Raw genomic sequence first — 10,246 nt, 5'->3', positions numbered from 1 at the left:
CAAGAACCGAGCAGGGTGGGACAGAGAGGGGAGAAGCAGGCCATGGGGAGCAGGTGGAGAAATGCTGGCTGGTGACAGGTCATCCTGCAGCAGAGCTGACCCCATGATTAACCAGATTACCACAAGTTTCCACCTAATCAGTCATACAGTAATTAGCCAGGAATACGCTCTTCCTCAGCCTAAAGGGTTGTTTTTATAATCTGTGGTGCAGCTGTTATCTTGTTAATTTTGGAATTGCTTCAGAAGTTCAGGTGTAATTACCCAGCAGTTGTAGGGAGAGGAAATCATGGGGCATTGCCCTTGTTTTAATACATGAGGGGTTTTTAACCACACATGCACTGACGTGGTGCTGTAGGGGTGGCAGGAGGGCCAAGCAGTGAGGGCTGCAGGGAGAAAAACACACAGAGACAGATGTAGTCACCAGAGGAGCAGCAGCTGATGCATTCAGAAACAGAAGCAACAGCTTGTTTGTGATCAGTGTACCTGGGCTGTGCTGACCCCCAGGAGCAGATGTGGGGTGGACATGCACTGGGAATATTTGATGTGGCAACTGGGCTTTGCATGTCAGCTCTGCCTGCGACACATAGATATTTCCTACTGCTTCCCCAAAATAATAGCTCTTGAAAGCCATGCACTGAATCAGTAGATCCTTCTGCAGATATCCCCCACATGCCCCAATGCTGCCCTGCTTGAACCCCAGCATAAATCAATGTTTCATAAATGGACAAGGATGAAATCCCCACCGCCCCTCACCCCGTGGTTCCTGCCACAAAGGTCACCCAGGGATATTACAGAGGGGTGACGGGGGCCAGTGCACCGCTGGAAGGACCTTATGGCCACTGTTCGGCACCCAGAATATGTTCTGCATGCCAAAATACAGAAGGAGAAAATGAATGGCAGCATGTGATTCACATGGTATCTTTGCCAGCACTTCATGGCCCCAATTGCCAGATTGGCTAATTCTTTATCATTCAGTTTTGAAAAGTGAGCAAAAGACCTGGGCGAGAAAACAAGAGGGACAATTCACTTTTTCCAGGAACAGTGACTGGAAAATGAAGACATGAAATTTGGCATGAAATGGAAAGGCCTGGATCACAAGTTGCAAACCTCAGTGTAGGCTTTGAAATATCCTCACTGACTCCTTTCAGGGCTAGCTCAGATGAAAAGTTGCCTGAGCAGAAAAAGCCAAGGGCCAGGCTTGCTTCCAGGCAGGAGACCCACAAGCCTAGGAGGCACCCTGCCTGCAGCGCAGCACTCCCATCACACGAAGCGTGCAAGCAAAAATAAGGCACAAGCCTGCCGACCCTGTCCTCTCAGTCTGGTCCTTTTGTTTACTGATACAATGAGCTGATTTTACCTTTCTGGGAAATCCTCTGAGGATCTGGAGTGGGAGTCTGGTGAAGAACAGCAACCAAGCATGACCTGTGAGCACTGACACACAAACACATCAAAGGATGAAAGCTGCGACAGGCACCCCGAGGGTGCTGCAGAGTTTCAGGTCCCCGGAAGCCCAGCAGGGAACCGGCCAGCTTACAGCCCCGTGTCATCCCACAACACTTGGCAAAACTGGAGGCAAAAAAAAAGGGGCAGGAGCCCCTGGAAATAATGCACCGGGAGAAATGTGGACAAAGGAGATGAAGACTGTAGCAAGGCAGGATGGAGGAGGAGGGTGGTGGAAGGAGGACCCCGAAACAGGGCAAAGCAAGGGCTGGGTGTGAGGATAGCTGAACTGAACCTGTTTGCATCATATTTTGGTGAGCAGGACAAAACCAGCAGAGTCTGAAAGATTTGGAACAAATCTTACACTGGTTCTTTGTTACACCAGTACCTGAAAAACTGGGGGGGTGCTCTGGGCAGAAAATGCTTAAACCGAGCCCCTTCAAAGGGTTAGGGGTGATTTGTGACCTGCTCTCCAGTACAGAGTCCCAAATGCTGCCCCAGCCCTTAACGCTCCTTTCAGCTGCAGTAACACCCAGAGGGCATGGCCAGAGCAGGACCGTGGCTGCCGGAGAAGGGCTTGAATGAGGGTTACTCATCCCGGCTCCACCGTCCCCAGCTCTCCCCACTTCCTCTGCTCTTCGAGAGCACATTTCTCTTCACACTGTAAAAAGCACAGCATGAACTGTCAGTGCCTGGGATGTATCTGGGTGACACAGTTTTCAGCGTGAATCAAAACAGACGTGTCAGAGAGCCCTGGAAACAGTCGCTCAAAGAATGCGTTTTCTCTGTTTTCTTTACCCTGGAAAAAAAAATTATTTGAAATTGTGGAGAATGACGGTAGATGTGAAGAGAGCAGCACAGTCCTAGGGCAGAGCCCACAGAGACTCTGGCCCGGTTGATCTCTATGAGCTCCTGGATTTTCACACATTTTCCTGCATCTTTAGCCTCTGACACAGATCTGAAACACCGCTAAGCATCATTGTTTAATTGGGTTCCTCGGATCAGCTGCTCCCTACCTGTCTCGGTCTCTTAGTCCGCCCACGGTCTCAGTTTGGGATCCACGCTCCTCAGGAAGAATTTTTCTGTCACCACCCACTGATGCACTGGAAATGACCCTCAACTGCAGACAACACCAATTACACTACTGGGAAGATTTAGTCATATTGGTTAAAATTCATGTCCCCGTTGGGTGCAGAGGTAATTAAATCTTACTATCATTATTGTGTAATAAAGGGCAACTGAAATTTATTTAATATGTGCTGGGTGAGAGGTGCTTCATTATAAAACTCAGTTATATATCCTTAGGGAACACTGCTCAGAGAGCAGAGAAACGGCAAGCAGAAAAGCAAAGATGTCTGGGCAGAAGGAGTACATTTCTGGTGGCAACATTGCTTTGGAGCTCACCGAGGTGCAGTCAGGACCCTGAAGGGTTGGACGTGGCATTTTGGAGAGACAGGGTGAGGAGGGGATGTTGTCACTGCAGACACCCCAACACAGCTCTCCTACCTGCAGCAGGGACTCTGGGCTCATGCTCAGGTCCCCAGTGCAGGAAGCCAGCGCTGTCGTGACAGGCAGTTCCTTCAGAGACATGCGCTTGGGGAAAAGCTTAATTCGCTAGGATACATATCCTGGGTATGTTTTAGTTACATCTCACATGAATTATGGCCTGGCTGCCGATTCATGCAAAAGCTCTGCAGTAGGCACTGGGAGCATCAGGTGCACCATAACTTGGCGATGCAGAAAGAAATCTGTGCAAGTGTTTTTCAGGGTTTCCCACTGAAAGCAAGTATTTGCAAACAGTCCTTTAAATCTGAGGTTTAATTTCCCATTCTCGCAAAGCCCGTGGATGAATGTAAGTGCTCACCAGCGCTTCTAACCCTGCCATCAGTGGGAAGTAAAGCCCATAAGAAATTGGGACGTCCACAGGAGAATATTTTTCAAGCTTTTTTCAAGGTCCTATTTTTCAAGGACCTTGCTTACTGCTAGGAAAGCACGTGGGAGCAAAGACTTCTGACCATTTGCAGTTATGTGTGTGTTGCACCAGCAGCTCTGCTGGGACTATTTCAGTAGGACTAATTATAACAATAACCTGGAGGAACAAGTGTAGGGACTAGTTCTGATCGTGCAGCTGATGTCATGACTCTAGCAGGTAGCAGCAGATGTTAGCACTTTCTAAGGCCTGTGAGTCATGGTCAGCCACCGGATGAAACTCTGAACCATTGTGTGATTCAGGGACTGACTAGCAAGTTGGACGAACAAGATGAAGGAGCCTGATACGATGCCCTGGAGAAACTGCCTTTCACACATAAGCTGCACCACAGTGCTTGCTGCAAATGGGTGAGGATGGTGAGCCATCCGCACTGACACACTTCCCAGGGCTTGAACCATCTTTTAATTCAAAACTTTCTTGCTTTTGATAACACAAAGCATATTTCGGAAGTTGCTTTGAACTATTCTCTTGCCATGGAACTACTGTCATATACCCTCTGCAAAAATACTTCAATTGCATCTTTTATTGTTTCATTGATGGTAAAGGCAGAAGGAACCATTCAATCATCTGGTCTGATTTCCTGTGTGGCCCAAGATAGATAATCCCATCAGGACACCCTGCCTCAAGCCCAAAGCCTTGCCTCTGACTAAAATACATCCCCTAGGAGGGTGTCCAGTCACCTCCTCTGAGGGTTTTTTCTGCAGGTGAGTCACCATGCATGCCACGTACTTCCAGCAGCCCATCACTTCTTGCAGAAAGGGCTGCGGCAGCAGTCACCTATAGCCAAGGTCTCCAGTCTGGCTTGACACCAGACTGTGGCTGCCAGAGGACTTCTGGAGACTTTTGGGCATCTTCCCATTTCCCCTCTCTGGCCATGGCATGGGAGGTCACCCACCAAGGGGTGGCTCTGTCCTACACAGGCAACCAGGACAAGTCCCTGCTGGGGAGCCGGGATGGGGGATCAGAGAGTTGTTGGTTTCCCAGTTGTTTCGGAGTGTGTACACAATTCCACAGGCTGTGACCCTATGGGCACTTTCGTCCCATGCAGACCAGCACTGTGTCTTCTTCCATGAGGAATTATAAATACAAACTTGAGGACAGAGACTCAATCCCAGGGAGCACACAGCCGGCAGTGATGGGTTGACGTAGAGAACTGGAGGGTTTTATGGGGCCCTAAGTCCCTCAGTGGCAAAACCAGACCTCCTGCTTTCAGGCCAGTGCCCTCACCATGGGAAGCTTCATCCATTAGCTAGCAGTTCCTTCCAAGCAGATAATACGGCCCAGAAAACCACCATTTGCTCAAAGGCAATTCCTGTCTGGAGGAAAGGTGCCCTCCAGCAGCATCATTTCACCTCTTGTTAGTGAGGGTGTTCTCGTTTAGCCTCGATTACTATCCTTGATGCAAATGTAGATTTGGACTCATGTTTACAGAACCTGAGCACAAGTTAAGAGCCCTGCGTATTTAACAGTTGCCCAAAGTCAAAACCAATACACAAAACGGGGCTATTAGCAGTCAGTGCCTGAGCTGCTTCAGAGCCCCACGGAGCTGCCCCCCAGGAGCAAAAAGCTGCAGAAGCAGCATGGCAGGTGGGCTGGAGCCTGCTGAAAGCAAATGGGGATTCACTTGGCAAAACACAGACCTGGATCAGGAGGCTGAGTTGCTCTCCAGGGACAGTTTTTTACTCTGGGGCCTGTCTTAGAAGCCACAATCCTTACTTAAAAAAAGACTGTGCAGAACATGCCACGGATAATCATCTGGATCCTGACAGAGGAAGAAGAAAAGCAGTATTGATTTCTGCTCCTGAAATACCGGGAACAGGTTTTTCTGTCCTCCAGGCTCTGCATCTCCCATAAGCCAGAGGCTTTCACCTCATTACCTGCAAACTCAGCCCAGTTACAGAATTGCCACCCAGTTATTGGGTTGCTGGTCAGGGTACCACCAGAGAGGCTAGCTGACCTGTGGTTAGGAAGCCAAAGACTCTGAGTTCTGACTTGCTCCATACAGCTTTCTTTCCATACAGCTTCCTTTCCATTGCATTGCACTGTGTATTTACGAGTTGACTTCACAGTACGCTCACACACTTAACATGCAGTAAACATACTCTGTCACTCGCACAGCTATTCTCACGATGGCTGGAAACTGTATGGTGGAGTGGTACAAATCTCTCAGATTTACTATTTCCTATTCCTAATCAACCCAGCCAATTAGTCTTACTAGTGTCTGTGTCCTCATTGCTCAGTTCCACAGACAAATCTGCACAGTCAGCTGCTTAACTGCCCCTCTCCGTGCCAGGTTTCGCACCGATCGACATGCTCACTGCTTATCTAGACCAGTGACTCATCTGTGACAAGGGGACCTCACAGTCACACGGTGGCCGAAGTCCAGGAACACACAACCACGTGCCTCCCTCCGTGCATGTCTGTGGTCCCACCAAAATCCACATTAAAAGCAACCTTTCTAATTCCTATTGAAATGAGACTTGGGGCAGACCCCAAGACCCCAGCAGCCAGAGAGTGCGGTCGACATCCCAACAGGCGAAGGCTGGCTGCGCGTGGGGGAGTCTCTGCGCAAGCAGATGCTCTGAACACCCGGCTGGTGCCAACCTGCAGCATGCACACTTAATGAGCTGAGCGCTCGGACATGCTCTGAATTCCCATGGGCAATTATTCCAGCGAGAGCCGATGCAGCTCAATTTGATTAGCAGTAACTACAGTGTTTTGTGAAGTTAGTGCAGCCTCTGCTCTAATTGCTCATGTAGGCATGAGATAGCTGTTTTCCTCATGACCTCCTCAAAGCATCGTAACCATGAGCTTCCACCTAGATGAATGTATTCTCTGGAGTATTCCTCTGCTCTCTGTGCAGCCCACCTATCGCTGCCATTGCCTAATCACTCCAAGTGTGACCAAGCGCTCTCTGGTGTGACACCACAGATCTGCTTCACAGAAAAGCTGATAGCAGTCTGTCCTTAGAGGAGCAGGGCCAGACATGCCAAAGTCCTCCTCAAAACCTGCTCTTCAGCGCTGTCCCCCAGCTCGCTCTTACCGCTTTCAAGGGAAAGATTGTCTTGTGACCTGTGCAAGAGGCTTTCTGAGTCATCAGGCTCCCATTCCTAAATAGATGCTAATTGCCAGAGCAGACTAAGGCATTGTCCAGAGGATATGAGCACAGGAGTTTAAAAAGCTCTCCTTTTGGGTAAAAGTAGAAGAAGCAACTTCTCCAGTCTCCCAGTGCAGCCACATTTTTGCTATCAGATGATTGTCCTCACTCGCTGTGTCCTGCCACACCCCAGCCTGGCTCATTCCCCTCTGCGGGAAGTGTCAGAACCAGCAGGGCCAAAGGTATCATTGGCACTGTGGTGGAACAGGGCTGCCAAGGAGCTTGTCCTTCAGACACACTTGAGAGTTTAACCACACACCGATGAGAAAGTGGAATACTTTTCTAACCAGGATGCTCCACGTTGTGAGTTGCAGGCAGGTTTCTGTGCATAGCCAAGAGCAAGGAATCCTGAGGGCTGTCCCTGAGCATCTCCTGCCAAGGAGATGCTCTGATGTGGCGAAAAACTAGGCATGGGGACCCTCCTAGTCCTTGGTTGATGCTCTATAAGTATGGCTAGTTTTATTCGGGGGACAGCCAGTTTGACAGCCACCTCACGTCAGCAGGGTGCCAAGGCTCCTAGAAGGGCCAGCGGACCTGCAACCAATTAACCTTCATGGCTAAATGAGGATGGAGGTTGCCAGGCCACTGAACCATCTGAACTGCTCTCCTCTCTCACTCCCCAAGGGATCTCAGCTAAAGGTATTTCTGTACTGCACAGTCAGGCACCTCTGCAGGGCACACAGCTGAGCTGAGAGCCCTCGGTGAGGGGCTGGGAGCTTTGCCCACCCTAACTGGCCTCCTCAGAAGTAGGGGAGCAGTCCAGGAATGGCAGTCATACCAACTTCATGGATGAGTTTGCTTTTGCTCAGCAACTGGCTCTCAGCTCCCCTGCTTGTGAAACACAGAAGGTCTTTGAGACAGGTCCTGCCAGGAAAGGTCTAACAGAGACCAGTGCTGCAATGCCTGAGCTGGAAAAGAAGGGAGACAAGGCTAGAGCAGAGGTGGCAATCGCTGTGCCAGAGCAGGATCAGCAGATCCCGTGCCAAAACTGCTCCTGTATGATCCATGCAGGGATCCAGGTGTCACTCTCTCGGCTTCAGTTTGCAAACTAGGTCTCTGCACTTCAAAGCTGGAGCAGAGGAAGCACCCAGTGCTGCTGCTGGAGGCTTTCAGCTGTGGCAGGATGCTCATGGTTATTCTGAAGCTTTCTGCAAGCAGATGAGGCAAAAAGAGCCTGCCTGGCGGCTGCAGATGGCAGCCCCCCTGCACAACCACAGCACGGCTGCCCAACTACCTGTTGTCTCTTCTCTTCCTCGTGACACATTTCATTATCACAAACAGCAGCACCTCCTCTGGGGTGGCGCAGAGGAGGTGCTGTGTGGCTGCCAGTGTCTTCTCGCTTGCATGTCCCCAGGGGTGCACATGCAGGAGGACCCAGAGCGAGAGGGCAGGGGGTGGGGGGGGCAGGGTGAAATGGGGGATGGAAAAGCTAGAGCAAGCCTCCCTGACAGATATTGGAATCCGGACTGGGACAAACAATAAACATGCCTCTCCATTAAAGTTTTTACTGAAAAGCAAAAGTTTTATACAATTCAAAGAGAAATGTAGAGTTGTTTACTATCACCAAGTAATTGCAGCTGAACGGGAGCAGGTGGGAGAGCAAGGTGGGAGAAGGGTAGGTGGTTCATCATCTTTTTAGGGCAGCCCAGACCCCATGTGCTTGCTACACTGTTGTACCTCTTCCAGTCAGATGCCTACTGTGGGACTATGAGACCACCAGAGATCAGTCTGGATGGGCCCAGGAGAGCATTTCCCATCTGCTCTCCTCCTGCTCAGCAGCATCAACACTTCAGAGACTTTCCAGATGAGTAGTCTTCTCTAGCCTGTCCTCAGAGGTCCCCTAGCTCAGAGGATCCAGTCACCCATGCTCCCTTCTCTTCGTCATCTATGTGTTCTGCTCCATCTGCAAGGGCATGGAAACTTCCTCCAGACTGAGACCATACCATGGTGGCAGGACCTGTTCTCTCCATCAGCCACACGCTCTGTTAAGGACTGTCTCTGAGCAGGGACTGGCAACGAATGTGGCTTGGAGGATGGGCCGTGGCTGCAGGTGGCAGGGTATGGGCAAACAGGCTTGTCTTTCTGCAAAGGTTTCTGTATTCCAGGCAAGAACAAGGAAATTTTTGCCAAGAACCACTGGGTTAATTTTAGGAATTGCTCGGTTACATCGGTGCTTCATCTGTTCCCCAAAACACCCATCTTGCCCTGCAAGGGGAGCAAACCTCTGCCCAAGGCACTGCTCAGAGTGCTCTGCATCGCGATGCAGAGAAGAGGCTGGTCGTGCTCCTCCCCAGGACACAGACAGCTCTGGCAACGCTGAACGAATGCATTTCTGCAAAGAAGTTTACTGCACTTCAGGCAAATCATTTCACTAGCCCTCACTTCATTTTCACAGGTGTCCTCTGCCCCCACTTGCAGCTAGGGAGCAGAGGAGAAGGATTAATTGCCTGGTTAAGCCACATAGCTTTGGCTTCCAGCCTTCTCTGAAGAGCAGATGTACAAAGAGCTTATGGGGAGCTGATCTGCAAATCGAGTTGCGTTTGTCTCTGGAACTGACTGCCCCGCTGAGCAGCGCAAGGCGCTTTCCCATGAACAGACCCAGCTCCTGCACTTGGGTGATCACTCTGCACTAACAGTTCCACGAGGTCAGGAGTCCTTCGAAAGCTGTTGCTCGCTCAAGAATCTGTCCCAGGGAAGGCAGTCATATCCCAGCAAGGCTCTGGCTTCCTCATCCCCTCATGTCACCTCTTTTGGAGACCCTAACTTGTGAAATCACATTGCTAATCTCTGGATGTGGCATTTGCATGCGTGGTGCACCCAGCACTGGTGAAGTAAGCTCTGCATTTGGAGCTCAGGCTCTTACAGTGTGTTCTTGCTGGACAGAGCTGTTCATCAAAGATTCAAGCTTTGTGGAAACAGCATGCCTGCTATAGCCTGAAAACCGTATGAACTCAGGCTATGAGCCAGCAAAAAATCTGTCTGTCCAGCCTCCCAGCTACCAACAGAAACCCTGCAAATTGCTCCTGCAGATGCTTTTCCAGCTGCCACAGCCCTCAGAGAGATTTCCTTGTTAAACTAGCAATAAAAAGGAATGCCAGAGAGCTAATGCCGGAGAGAGACCAGAGCAGACGTGATTGGTGTGTGGAAAAGGAGGGGGACAGGAGGATGTGTCTGACTTTGAGGTTTGAGCAGCAGAGCAGGTAGAAAAAGGCCACTGTACCACTGAACAACTGTCCAATTTTGAGTGAAGCCAAGTGTTATGTTGATCACATGTGCAACCTTCATGTTTGCTTTCCAGCAACTCTCCAGATCTCACCAGTGTCAGGTTAATGGCAAGAAAAGTGTTACATCAAACATCTTAAATGACATCTTCAGTATTAGAAGAGATGAGGTTTGTGGTAGCAGGAGTGGTACCGTGCAGGTGGTGCATCTGCTGGTTCCCAGGTCAGCGCTAACATTGGAAAACAGCAAGCAGCAGATTTCATAGCCAGCTTTGACTTGGACATGGCATTACCATGGTGGAAGGCAATTACAGGAAGCATAACACGGACTGCAAATGGCAGGCTGAATGGACGCATAGAAATTAAAACAAGCAGTTTATGTGGCACCTTCGTTGGCCTTCACCAGATTTTCCCCACTCACTGTGCCCCAGAGCAGGT

The sequence above is a fragment of the Ciconia boyciana genome, chromosome 15 (assembly GCF_034638445.1).
Source record: "Ciconia boyciana chromosome 15, ASM3463844v1, whole genome shotgun sequence".
Taxonomy (NCBI): domain Eukaryota; kingdom Metazoa; phylum Chordata; class Aves; order Ciconiiformes; family Ciconiidae; genus Ciconia; species Ciconia boyciana.
Note: the sequence above shows the minus strand (reverse complement) of the source record.